The sequence below is a fragment of the Amblyomma americanum genome, chromosome 2 (assembly GCF_052857255.1).
Source record: "Amblyomma americanum isolate KBUSLIRL-KWMA chromosome 2, ASM5285725v1, whole genome shotgun sequence".
NCBI lineage: Eukaryota > Metazoa > Arthropoda > Arachnida > Ixodida > Ixodidae > Amblyomma > Amblyomma americanum.
The window spans coordinates 96,665,186-96,679,146 of record NC_135498.1 but is presented as its reverse complement, the minus strand read 5'-3'; the positions used below and the strand labels follow the sequence as shown (position 1 = coordinate 96,679,146).

Sequence of the window (13,961 nt, the reverse complement as noted above, 5' to 3'; positions counted from 1 at the left end):
GGCCACGGTGGTCGAATTTCGATGGAAGCGAAATCTAGAGTCCCGTTTACTGTGAGGTGTCAGTACACGTTGAACAACCCCAGGGCCCGGATTACGGAACTCGCTCCGACCGCTCTACAATTGAGAGCGCTCTAAAATGCCCGCTCCTATTGGTCGCCGGCGCCATTTTGAAACGTTGCGTCACGGGAAGCTGCAATGGCGTCACGGACAAGAAAAAACGCATGACGTTGAACACCTAATTATGCCCGCGGTTTTAGACTGTTTTTTGCGACCGCGAAGAGTCGGTCTACAGAGTTTTAGAGGGAAAATGGCGGCGGCGTCGTCTGCTGTTTATTGGTGGCGGAGGCGGCAACGTCGGCGCCAGCAACGACGAAGGACGGTGTACGAGGACGAGCTGTTCCGTCGGTTATTTCGACTCGATAAGGAGAAAGTGGAGTGGTTGTGCGGCGAACTTGCAGACGAACTGCGAGGCGTACGGACGAGCGTTTTGTCGGTGCGGCGGCAGGTGCTGTGCGCTCTCCGTTTTTTTTGCCTCCGGGGGCTTTCAAGTGTGCGTCGGCAACGAGCAGACCGTCGGCCTCGCACAACCGACGGTGAGAAAGTGCGTGCGGCGTGTGGCTGAGGCCATCTGCAAAGTCGGCGCACAGAAGGGATGGGTACGTTTCCCGGCGCACCCCGAGGAAAAAGCGGCAGCGAAGGCGACCTTCCTTCCCCGCGGCACCATCCCAGGCGTCGTCGGCTGCGTCGACGGCCCGCTGATTGCCATAAAAGCGCCGCGGTGAGACCCAGCAAACCGGGCAGCATTCTGGAGCCGCAAAGGATACTATGCGATGAACACCATGATCGTGAGTAGACTGGCTTTCTGACCGCATGGGTTCGAAAGCCGCGACCTCGACAGTGGAAGTTCACGTCCAAGATTGTCTGCCTGTGTTTCTCGCAGATCTGCGACGCAGACATGAAGATCCTTGCGGTCGACCCTCGCTGCCCGGGGTCTTGTCACGATGCCTTTTCTTGGCGCTACTCACGGTTGCGTCGGAAGGTGGAGCACGGGCTGCTGGAGGATGGAGAGTTTCTTCTGGGTAAGCAGCACTTCGACAGCACGTATTAAGCTACAGCAGTGGCTCATACCTAAAAGAGGCGGGTTATAACATGGATGACATGCAACAATATGATGTATCGTATTTATTTTTGTGTATTTACTGTTACTGCTGGTGCAGAGGCACAAGAAACATTGTTATAAAGTGAATCGTATTTCAAGCGTAAAACATCAAGGCAGAAGAGGTGTGCACATCGTTATTGTCGTGTAAGATATCACAGTACATCATTAACCTAGAAGGCTGTGCTTACAGAGGTACCCCTTAGTCATGAATATTCTGCATGCCTATGAATTCTGGTTCAGCATACTGGCTTTGAGCTGCTTGATATGAATCATTTATTACATAGGAAACAACACACTTCACTGCAAATTTTGGTCGTGCAGGAGACAGTGGATATCCACTGGAGCCGTGGCTGCTCACACCAATGTCAGGGCATCCTAGTGCAAACACTGCAGAAGGGCAGTACAACGCAGCACACGCCTCAATGCGATGTGTTGTGGAACGCTGCATTGGTGTTCTCAAAAGCCGCTTCCGGTGCCTTCAAAGGTACCGGACACTCCACTACGAGCCGGAGCGGGCGGTGGTCATCATTGCAGCGTGTGCTGCGTTGCACAACATCTGTCTTGAAGAAGCCCTGGCTGCAGACGAAGACGACACTACTGATGACCCTGACAACAATGGACCACCTCTGCTTGCCGGGTACTTGGCGGGGACAGGATCCCGCATGACCTACCTGCGTGGTAGAGCCATGCGAGACCGTATAATTGGCCTCTTTGGCACAACCCGTCCGCAGAGGCAAGCACACCTGCAGATGGTGCGGCGACAGCAGCAGCGGCAGCAGCAGCAGCAACAGCAGCACCACCGGCAGTAAGCCCTAGACCATCTGGCAGCTGTGGCTGCAATGACTCGCCGTGCTGGCGTGGCGAGTTGTCGTAGCCACTCTTGCTACGGGCAGTGCCATTGCCCTCTGTTAGTGCGCGAGCCCCTGTGTGATATGATGCCCTTGGGCACTGGTAGCCACATTCCAGCATTTGTAAATTACTTTTTCTTACGTGTGCTTGAAAGCCTCCAGTGTCAAGATATGAAGTGCACACACCAACTGCTGCTCCACCGGCAGTGGTCACCAGTACGCCTTTCAGTGCATCAGCAAGCTTGCCGCACAGCTACTGCACTTTCTCCTTCTCAAGTCGAAATACACGCCGAAACAGCTCGTCCAACAAGTGAAATGCATCCTTGTACACCGTCTTTCGCCGTTGCTTACGTCGACCTGCCCACTTAGGCAAACAGTTGCTTGCTGTAACTATGTGTTTGATGAATGTGCACGAGGGAAAAGTGTGGTGTGGAGACTGCTAGGAACCAGTAAAGCGTTTGTTTTTGCACCACGTTTATTCATTGGTCACAATAATTTTTTTTCGCCACAGCTGTTCATACTAGTTTGCCAACTGTAACACACAGCAGGGAAACAAAAGCATGCAGCATCAACAGTGATTTGCATATGCCTTGTCGAGTGCTGAGCAGAGATTGCAAAAGAACAGTTGTATCTTACACTCTGGCCAAACGGGCGAGTTGGCTGTACATTTTTAAGGCGAACAGTGCGAAAGACATAGCCGGAAAGCACAGGAAACACAGGATGAGCACTCGTCCTATGTTTTCTTTGCTTTCCGTCTAAGTCTTACACGCTGTTTGCCCCTTAAAAAAAAGCTTCATCTTGACTGCCAGCTTGAATGCTAGTAATCACAGGTTTGGCATGTTGTGCAGACTTGTAGGCTCGATGCAGCCCTGGTTTGCAGTTTTCTGAAACACATTGCATAACTGGTGGAATGCACAGCAAGTCCTACACAAGACATTGCTCTTCGTAGATTTTACTGGACTAAAAAATCATGTTACGTGTAAAAGACACACGAGTATCACAGACGATGATGCCAACATGGCTGCGTTTGAAGTTGTAAAGGGATCCACAAACGAGAGATATTAACATTGTTGCATCATACCTTTAAAGGCGGAGCTCAAGCATCCGCCAAATTTTTTTTTTGCCTGCATTCAACACTAGTTCAGAAGCGACTTTGGACGAATGCTGGCAAGCCTCATTTTTCCTCGGGTCTACTGAGGATAGAACATGTTACAATGCACACAATGGACACTTTACGGAAAAGCAGGAAAAGTAATGCGAAAAAAAAACGACTCAGGAACATGCAAACAACCTTAACAGACACAAAATCGAAGTGTTCAAAATTTATCCAGAATCCCCATATTATGGTGCCCTTCATAACTACAGTCACTTCAGAACAACTTTGCCCCACATATTGCAATGAAAGAAAACAAGCATTAGAAATTGTACCTTGTGCACCTGCCACAGCTGCAGGTAAACATTTGAAAGGAATGGAAAATAAAAGAGTATAGGAGGCTTTCACACCTGGCAGAGCTTAAATTACATAACTGGAAGAAAATAAACAGTGTGAAGCATCCGGGCCTGCAGAGCTTACAAGAAATAAAAAAATGATGCTATGGCACATGACAGGGATGATATTGAATAAATGCAAAAACAGAAACCTGACAGAGAAGCAGACAATGTAAATAAACAAACACATAAAACAGAAATTTTAACAAGCAAACTAAAAATAGTTCAATGAGTCTGCACCTGGCAGAGAAGTAAATAATGTTCTTGAATAAATATAAACATATGAAGAGGTTCTTTCATAAAAATAAAAACAAGCAAATAATGACATAAATATGAACAATTCAATGTGGTGCAGGTGGCTCAAGCTGCTTTTGTAAGATTAGCGTCAGTAGGTTCACATTCTGGATGAACAGCTCTTGCTGACCATTTGACGCCTGCACAGCATCTGTCACCTCCCATATGGCCTGCATGTAAAAATACTTCCAATTACAAATTATTACTGACAACCAATTTTGAGATCTCGCTTAAGCTTTATGTAAAATTTCAGGTGCTGAGATATTTTGGACAAAGTATGGCTGTAGAAGACTCGTGTCAGTTTCATAAACTCAGCTGTCCCAACCACCTCCCACAAGAGGCGTCAAAACAGAAGTAGAGGTGCTCAAAAGAGAGCACTGATATTTATGCTTCAGGTGACGGCTTCGACTCTTCAAAGTGCAGTGTGCGCAGCGAGTACACACCTCCAGCATGCTTTGCTGAAAAGCAGCGTCCTGGCGGTTCCGGACGTCAGTAAGGGAATCCAAACGATGCGATTCATACAGCATCTGGCGCAGCAACTTATTGGCCCCATCGTCTCGCCGTCGCTTCCCAAGAAGGCTAGGCGTGGCACGTGTTGAGCGCTGCAGTGGGGGCTCTGGTGTGTGCTGCTGTGAGGGCTGCGGCGAGGGCACCGGTGTAGCTGTCGGGAAAGAAAATGTGCTCATCACGTGGTGGAATACGCAAAACATTTGGTACAATGTGTTAGAGGGCTTGACATAAGTATACAGGACAGCAATCTTGGGCAGCATTGTAGTAGCATATTTCATGTGCACATTTGCTAGACTGCTAGGAGATGTCACAGCCTCACTGCAAGAGAAATAAACATTCTGCACTGCGTGGCAAAGCCAGAGAGAGATAGTTTTGTGTGTACTGTAGAATCTCTGCAGTATTTTGGCTACTGCTGCAAATGCTGCCAGAGAGTATAGTGCTATTACTTTCAATCAGCTGCCAGAAAGGGTAGTATGGAGCTTGAATAATGGAAAGCCAACTCACGGTCTGTGGGGCTCCGTGTGTCTTGTCGACAACTTGCTGAGGCTCCCCGTTCATCTCCTCTGCTGTAACAGGGTAAAAGGTGCGGCTGATTGGTACTGGCAAACCATGAAACTAAAAGAGCACTAGCAAAAGAGAAGCAATCAATAATGCTCAACCACTTGTCTATGCATTCCTGCACCTCCTCCGAGACTAAAATACACCACAGATGGAATAAACAGTGCTAGCAAGGCGCAAGGCAAAGACATCATGTTTTTAAACGGCCGACCCCTTGTTGTTGAGAATCGACGCAAGCTGGATCCACAGCTCGCGCTTTTCAACAGCTGTGTATGAGTTTGTTAGGTCGGCAGAAGCCCGAGCCAAGAGCGGATGGCTCTTCATACTCTATTACGATTAGCTCTTGCTCGCTCGGCATTCTTCGTGTTGGCGCCATTTCGAGACTAGAGTTCCTGCGCAGAGAATTGCAGCAGCGAACACAGCTAGTGGGGAAAACAAACAGTCAATAGTTTCTGTTCTGTTTTTGGAAAGCATGAATAGCAGGGAAAAACCTTTGCTCTGAGTTCGGGCTAATACGTTTTTACAGGAACATATGCGTGTGCTGCGCTGCAGCAACTTATAGCACAGCCAAGAACGACCGAAAACGAGCAAGGTTGTTAGCGTGCGCCCAACCGCCTTGCTTGGTTCTTGCTCCTTCCCAACTGAATCATTTGTGCCAGACGTTTATGAAGCCAAAAAAGTTGATTTTATCCAACAAGCCGTGCTTCGTGGACGCCTTGTATTTGCTAAAGTGAAAGAAACAGAACCCAAATCATATGCTTGGCATGTGGCATCTTTAAACCAATAACACAGGCTTACCTCAAGTTGTCTTCGTCGATTTTCGGGCCCGACGTTTCGTGCAGGTTCCTTTCTGGAGGCCCGTGACCTTCACTGGCTTCGATAATTGTTATCCGCTCACTTTAAACAACCAAATAGAACCTTGATTTCAGACGACGCCTAAAAAAGCAGGAACTAGCCGTGGGATCACCTGTTTTTTAGAAGGCCGCCATGTTCAGTGTTTACATCTGCCAGCGCGCCCTCATGGCAACAAAACTTACCCACGAAAGCAGTTATTTGCAAAAGTGAATGTCCTTCTTGTTTTACTTCATGGCAGTGAGAGTGAAATACACTTTTATGAAAGAATAAAACAATGTGTATTTTATTCACTGCGTATTCTTATAAAAAAGTTAGCATACGGCCCCTTGCCGTGCAAATTGGCCTCTTGTCGTTCAAATAAGCGCTTCCGGAGCGGCACCCTACTAGCCATTGGTTGATTCCGCGTTCCGTCACGCGTTGACGTCTAGCCTTGTCGTCATGCTGTCGTCATTTTGACGTAACGCTCTACAACTTTAGAGCGAGTTCCGTAATTCGGGCCCAGGTGGTCGAAATTTCCGGCGCCCTTCACTATGGCGTTCCTAATAGCCTTAATCGCTATGGGACGTTAAGCCCCCATAGACCATAAAACCAAATATAGTCTGTGTGTGCACATTCCTACGCTGTCACTCCATGCCGCTGACGGCGCACTAGGAAGGTGACGATTCTAAGCACGTTTACGAATTGCGAAGTTCATGCATGGCTCGTCATCATCCATCATACAGTTCTCTCTCAAAGCTACCCTCTCCACGAGGTGTCATCTATCAAGCCAAAGGCCCTGTTTCTTGTGAAATGCGATGCCTCCCAACGGGGTAGGCTTTACTCCTGCTGGTTGTAGTGATTTGTGCGCATTATTAGTATATTTGCTTTCACCGCTTTCAATAACCCGTACCTCTTTTTTGATACGTTCTCTTTTCCACGAGTAGACATCTGCCGGTCCATCCCTTGCGTCTCAAGATAAGTGGCAGGCGTTTGTACACCGCGGTGTTTAAACATTCTTTTGTATCCTTGCTCCTAATTTTTACTTTAACTCTTCTGTTTTTCCTCATTATAAAGAATCATTTTGACCCAAATTTTATTTTTTTTATATTTGGCCCGCAGTCCTTATAGCAAGCCGTGGTCATCGTATACGCACGAAACACCTGTTTATTGTGCCTCACTTGCTCACTTCATAGCGGCTTACTCTGCTTAGCCCATACTAAGGCACCTATGACATGCTGTTGAGACACAGCAGTTAAGATGTCGTGCTTGTTCTATGTGCCGGCAAAAAATTTGTCGGTCCGCAGCCAGGGAGTGAAATCGTTTGCCCGGTGGGATTCCACCACAGCTCCGCGCAAGAGTTCTATTGGCTTGCAACTAAACACCATAGGAAGCTATCAAGGTCTCAATTCAGTCTCAATACAACACTGGCGCATATAAACAAATATATGAACGATTTTGTTTGAGCTCAGGTCATTTACATCGACAGACAAAGCAGCGTCAAGGGCCGTACCTTGATAGCCGACAAGCACGGAAGGGACGGAGTTTAGTAGCAGGAATAACTGAGAATTGCTGCAAAAAACCTTTACCGAGGGAAAACATACATGGCGAGCACTTGACCTAAACTCATTAATCTGGAGTATTAATCCACAATATCAGAAAAACGATGTAAAAAATCCCGGTACGCACGGCGGCGAACATTACTTCTGAACTCAGATAACGGCGGCTCAGACGCCACTGCACGAAGAAAACTATATTTATCTAAAAATATTCTTTCGGGCTCCATAAATGACGGCTTCACTCAAACTGATGGGCTATAGTAGTTTTTACAAAACGCATGCTATTAGACTGACCTTTAGTTACTGAAGTGTATTTTGTCACCAAACTTAAATTAAGAGGATAGGAAGGCTCTCCTAAAATCGTATGGTATCTCGCGTTTATATTTCAACTTTTCCAACAGTGGCTGCAATGCTCATTTTGAGACTTTTACAGCTTAAAAAAATGCAGTGCGGGCCTTGGTTGAAATTGACTCGCAGACAGCCAGTGAAATAATTATTTCATGTGCTCAGAAAAGTGCGGCATATAATTAATAAAACATTGCAAAGTTTTCGATTGCGCAGGTAAGTCGCAGATTCGGCATCCACAAGTTTGTTTGTTTTATAAAAAGCTGCCAATTGAAGCACCTGACTGATTACCTTATTCGAGGCTGCAGGCTGAGCGTCACTTTTCTAGACGATGACATTGTCCATTTTATCGCTTTCGTGCAGCACAAAGGGTAGAGCCCCCGTGAAAAGTATACAGCCAAGGCGGTTTGATTGTAAGCTGTTTAGCGGGGCTCCCTAGCACATGCAGCTCCCCAAAACTTGGGAGGATTGTGGACGCGAAGTCATTCTTCTTTCGAGAGGTTACGGTCTCTGAGGATGCATAATGAGGTATACAGCACACCTCACAAGCGAACCACTTGTGCCGTATACTACTGATGGGGGCTGTACGTCTGTTAAAACGCAAATCCATCTCTCCGCTTCGACTTTTGAACATTTGGAACAGCGGTATATGCACTTTTTTATGCATTCTCAGCGCTCCGTAACGGGAGTAACTCAAAGCGAGAAGATGCCTTATAAGGCGGCATTACATTGATACCGGTACTAAATTCCGCTTGGTACTAAATAAGTTTTCAAACTTTATTTCCTTTTTTAATTCTGTCTACACCCTAGATAAAGAGAGTGGAAATGAGGAAAATATTGACTACTGTTACACTGCGTGACCTGTGGTATAATCAGATATTTATTACATTAATCAATAACGGTTTCCTACGTACGAATTGAGCAGACAATTCAAAGCGGATTTACGATATTTATGAGAAATGTAAGTTAGAGTGTCATAGTTTGGACGCCTGCCAAAGGACAATAGAAACATAAATCTCGATGCTCCGGAACGGTAACTAGTGATTCCTTTATTTACGTATCTGATTGGTTTTGCTTACTGACCCCCAATTTTTTCAAAAGCAGGCCCTGAATCATATAATTGTTGCCTGGGCGCATCTTAATTCTTTGTTTATTACAATCATTTGGACACCTGGGGCCGTATTTTATAAGTTGTCCGTTTTCCGTCGTTCATTTCGAGTCCATTCTGTCTCTGCCAGCTGTCACTTATTTACACTCGCGTCTTTCAAGCGTCTGTGGCAAGCGTCCTGGCCATTGGGCGGTTGGGGACAGGACCTCTCCACTGGCTCCATATCGCTACCAAATACTGCCTGTGGTCAAATCTGCTCGCTCCTGTTGACAGAGACCTGCGATGCACATCAACATGGGCTACATATTGCATCCAATTTCAGCCAATAATAAGGTCCGGTTGCCAACAGCCTAAAGGCTTGGTCGGTTTGCAAATTTAAAGCCACGGGTATATATATATATATATATATATATATATATATATATATATATATATATATATATATATATATATATATATATATATATATATATATATATATATATATATATTTATATATTTATATAAAATTACCAAAAATTGAAGAAACATAACAGGATTTAATTCACGACGTTTCAGCTGGAGGACCGAAGAAGGCTGGTCCTCCAGCTGAAACGTCGTGAATTAAATCCTGTTATGTTTCTTCAATTTTTAGTGATTTTATATTATATTGACCAAATCAGCTGCCAAAAATCACTTTTAGTATATATATATATATATATATATATATATATATATATATATATATATATATATATATATATATATATATATATATCTGAGTGACCACTGAATGAGGAACGAATGGACAATGAAAAATGGACATCTTATAGAATATGGCACGTGCAGTTTTTTTGCCAAAAGCTCTGAGGTCCCATACATTCTTTCATGAAGTGCACGGAAGAACTTCTGACTCTTAAATTCTTGAGGCCGCGTTTGCGCTGGTATCCTCGTTCAATGCCTTTTAAGGGCGGACTAAGTACCTGCTACGTAGCTGAAATGCAAACAACGTGAACTCAAGAAGTTTTCTCAAGGCTATACGTTTTCATCCACATCGGCGCAATTTCTAGGCCTGCCCGCTTTTGTACGTATTCTGCTGAAATATTTTGTCAATGTAAAATTGTGACACTGAACATAAAACCGCGTTTCAACAAGCTGTCGTTGGTGCGGGTAACACTTGGCGGAAAGTTCTAAAAACTCGTCAGATTAATAGCTTGGTTATGTCAGCACGCTTATAACCCGTTCTTTTCGAACGAGTTCTGAGGTCACCACGTTGAAGAAATAAGAAGTGTTAAGATAGTTTACAGCTGTGAAGTTCCAAAAACATTTAGCGGCGTGTTTTTTTTAAATTTACTCGGGAGGCTAAACTCAGATAAGATTCTTGCCTAACCTGAAAATTAAGAACACAACATATAGTGGTTATGTGTGCAGGCTCACATTCGAATAACCGGACCGATGTTCAATGTACATTCAGTACAATTTTTGCATTGCGTCTGCTTTGACGTGTGTCTTGCAGCGTTGTGAATACATATATTCGTTAATTTGCGCCAGGGCTTCATTTTCATGGGGCTTTTCTTCGAGACATTAACAACAGCATAATCTATGGATGAGTATTCATCTAACCAAACAGGAATGCAAAAGGTGTGCGAAATGACGAAACAGTGGGGATATTCCGCTAGTCCGAGAAAATGCTGAAGCCTATTTGCATTAAATAAATATTACGAGCTGTTTCTCGTCTCTTTCTGGAAGTCACAGTGTATGTACACGGCTGAAAAGTTAATATTTATAGGAATTTAAAAGTTTCTTACCCATTTTATCGTTTTGTTTGGATAGCTAATTTCAAACAATTCATGAAGATTTCTTACAGAATCACATTTGCGTACTTGTTAGTTAAGTTTTATACAAATCTGCATGCGACAATTTAACCGGTTATCTCCGACCGCGGCTCTTCACGATCAGAATGACATTTTAATTCATGAATTTTTGCATGTGTCTACGACAGTTCCGAATCATCGCTATTTCTTGATGCTTTCGGTACCAATTAAATCTGCTGAGCACGCCCAGCTCGAGTCGCTGGCGCACGACGTTTTCTATGACGGCTCCGCCGTTTTTGATTTGACATTGTCCTGGTTCCCTCTCTGCTGCTAAAGTAGGCGATTTATTTTCGTGTCTAGCGCCAACGTGAGGTGGACAGAACACTGTTCCGGGTTTCTCCATTTCACGAATGATCTTCTTTTCGACGCGAAGGATAGTATTCAGTGCGATGTGCGTTAAGGAATATTTTCACATACATCTCACACGTACGACGAAATCATTCATATGAGACACGCATTTGTGAGTTCCTCACGAATAATGAATATCATGAATTCCTCGATAAAATCTCGTGGAAGCACGTTACAGGCACTGCCACGATCGAGAGCGAGCGTTATAGCGCGCAGCGTAATGATGCTTGGCTTTTGGATCCCGTGAAGCGCAGGCACATTCAGGGCTGCGCAGGGTTCACGACGTTAACATAACATGCTTTGCACTGCGGCCACGGACGGTACGGTCGGAAGGACATTCGTGCACTCGAAACCGTTTTGATGAGTACCTACTCCAGCCGATAGCCAGTATATAACAATGGTGTAGCCTTGTTAGACTTCTGAATTCATTTTTTAATAAAATGTATATGTACCGCACTAAACGTAAAGGCTTCAGTTGTCCCAGAAGTAACTCTTCATCAAATAAAAACGCAACAAAAATTGAATCATGCGGAAATTTAACTGCCTATAACCTCTCCTGCAGTAGGAGACATTTTGTTATACATACCCTTTAACTTCTCCAGCAACCTTTCATGGACTGGTCACGTATTGAATTCGGCCAACGCCAACGAAGCTAAACGCGTCCTATGCATAGCATTTTTCTTCAGCAACCTTTCATGAACTGGTCACGTAATGAATTTGGCCAACGTCAACGAAGCTAAACGCGTCCTCGGCAATTTACGACGCAGGATTAGCCCCTCCTGGCGTAAAAGTGGTAATATAATACACCTTCGTTCGATAAACTCGAAACCCATGAGGTATGCGGGATACATACCAAGCTAACCATAACAGCTTACTAGAATCCGTACACAATTGCACGGCGCGTTTATCTTTTCTGATAACTCATATACGTCTAGTGTTGCTAAACTGGAAGCAAAAACTAACCTTCTTAACCTTCCATATAGGCGCAAAGTCGTTCGCTTGTCCCTCTTCTATAAATTATATCACGAATCCCCTCACACACCTATTCCCGCTGCCTTACCGGCACACCGCCGCTCCTGCCGCCTTAGTCATGATATTACCGCATACCAACATTCAGCCTGTTCTTTGGTCCACCTTTCATCATTTTTCGTATGAATTCCTAGTGACTGGAGTGACCTCGGTGGTGCAGCTCACACCCATTGCAATCACGACCACTCAAGCGTGCTATTGAAGAACTCACCATTTAAGACCCCTTCACAGGCGTATTTGAGTTATTAAAAGCGCACAAAAAAGTATTTCTTCTTTCGAAAAAAAATTGAGATCCGACCACATGCACTAGCAGTATTTTAATGGCATTACTTGGGAAAACCATCAGAAATATTCGGAGCTTTCGATGAGTACCTACTCCAGCCGATAGCCAGCATTTATCAATGGTGCAGTTTTGCAACATGTGTTAGACTTCCGAATTCATTCCCCCCCCCCCCCTTGCAGCACTATACCTGTAGTAACCCTAACTTTCTTGAGTCAACATTATCCTCTACAATGTTCGATTACGTTTCCCCTTGGCGTTCGCTTTCTATCCGGTTAATCGGCTTTCAACACAATATATTTTAGCAATGTTAACATCCTCTCTAAAATCTTCGGCTAGAATCTCTTTTGAGCATGGGAGCTGGGAGCTGCCACTGTGACAGCATGGCCCACACGATTTTTCTGTTCTCACCACAGGCATGTTTTATCTTTGCGGTTTGCTTCTTCCTGGTCCCTTCGCTGCTACTCGGACCATCGTTACCGGGATACGTCGTCATGACTCTTCGACCCGACGGCGCATGCGCCCCTGAGCGGCCACCAGATATCTTCAATGCACCTAATTCCTTCGACCACACGTTTTCATTCCCTGATGGAAAGGTTATCACCAACTTCCCTGATAACTTCCGGCGAACCATGTCAACGCCCATTCCCACCGGCAGTATAAATTGGCTGCACTGCGTCTTCAGCGTCAGTGAACATGGGAGCTGCCACTGTGCCAGCATGGGCAACACGATTTTTCTGTCCTCACCGCAGGTGTGTAGACGCTCTTCTTTATATGCAAAAAAAAAACCCGACAGTCCTTTTCTGGTCGTGCTCCCATCCTCACATACGCTCTGTGGTTTAATGAGTGATTGCTTTGATGTAGCGCGATTGTTGCTTTGTTCTGGCGATATTGAGACCAATCCTTGTCCTAATCTTCGCTCAACGACTGATGATACGGATCAGTCTGATGCTATGTACCAGATGCTCAAAAGACACCAGTGAGCGTACGCTAGAATTTCGTAAAAACGAAGAGAAGCTTCGGGCTGATATTAAACAAATCAAGACAAGCCAGGAAAACATTGAAAATAAGCTCTTCGACATATTTGGCCAGCTACAAACCATCGAGAATAAAATAAGCACCATAGATGTCCTTGAGGAAAGCCTTTCGACCATCCAAAGTTCCGTAGGAGATCTTATCTCCCGACAGGCTGTTCTACGGTCTCGCTTAGACCACCATGAAAATAGATTGAGACGGACCAATTTAATCTTGCGTGGAATCCCTTACGGACGCGTATCATGGAATTAAATTGAGAAAAAGGTTATATCTGCGTTATCTCCTGTCGCTGACCTTGACTCATTGTCTTCATGCATAGAGCGTGCTCATCGTTTGGGCTCTTTCAGCCTCAAAGTGTCGCCCTATTATCAATAAGTTCTGTTCCTTTAAAATCAAAGAAAAAATTCTGAACTCCTGTGATACTCTTAAGGAAAACAATCATTGTGTATCTGAGGATTTCTCGTACGCTACTCGTCTAGCAAGGAGCCGACTTGTAGAATTTGATAGAAGGCTGCCTCACTCCCGAAAGTTCGAACTTCGCTACAACAAACTGTTCGTAAACAACCAATTCTACATCTACAACGAAATAACTAAGATCATTGAATTATTAAATCTGTCACGAGCCGACTTACAGCCCAGTCTCTAACCACAGGCCGGCTCCTCGGGGGATGTTTCTCAAGATTCTTCACTCACCGTCAATAACACGCGATTGGAAT

At 44.9% G+C, this 13,961-nt stretch overlaps 1 long non-coding RNA gene across 1 annotated transcript; it reads right to left on the bottom strand.

Moving 5' to 3' along the window:
- Positions 1-3,640: 3,640 nt before the first annotated feature.
- LOC144121649 (uncharacterized) lies at positions 3,641-5,758 on the bottom strand. Its single transcript, XR_013312655.1, has 3 exons — positions 5,656-5,758; positions 4,804-4,865; positions 3,641-4,450 (listed from the first exon to the last, which is right to left on the bottom strand). It is a non-coding gene; the product is annotated as an uncharacterized LOC144121649 (long non-coding RNA).
- Positions 5,759-13,961: the final 8,203 nt, after the last annotated feature.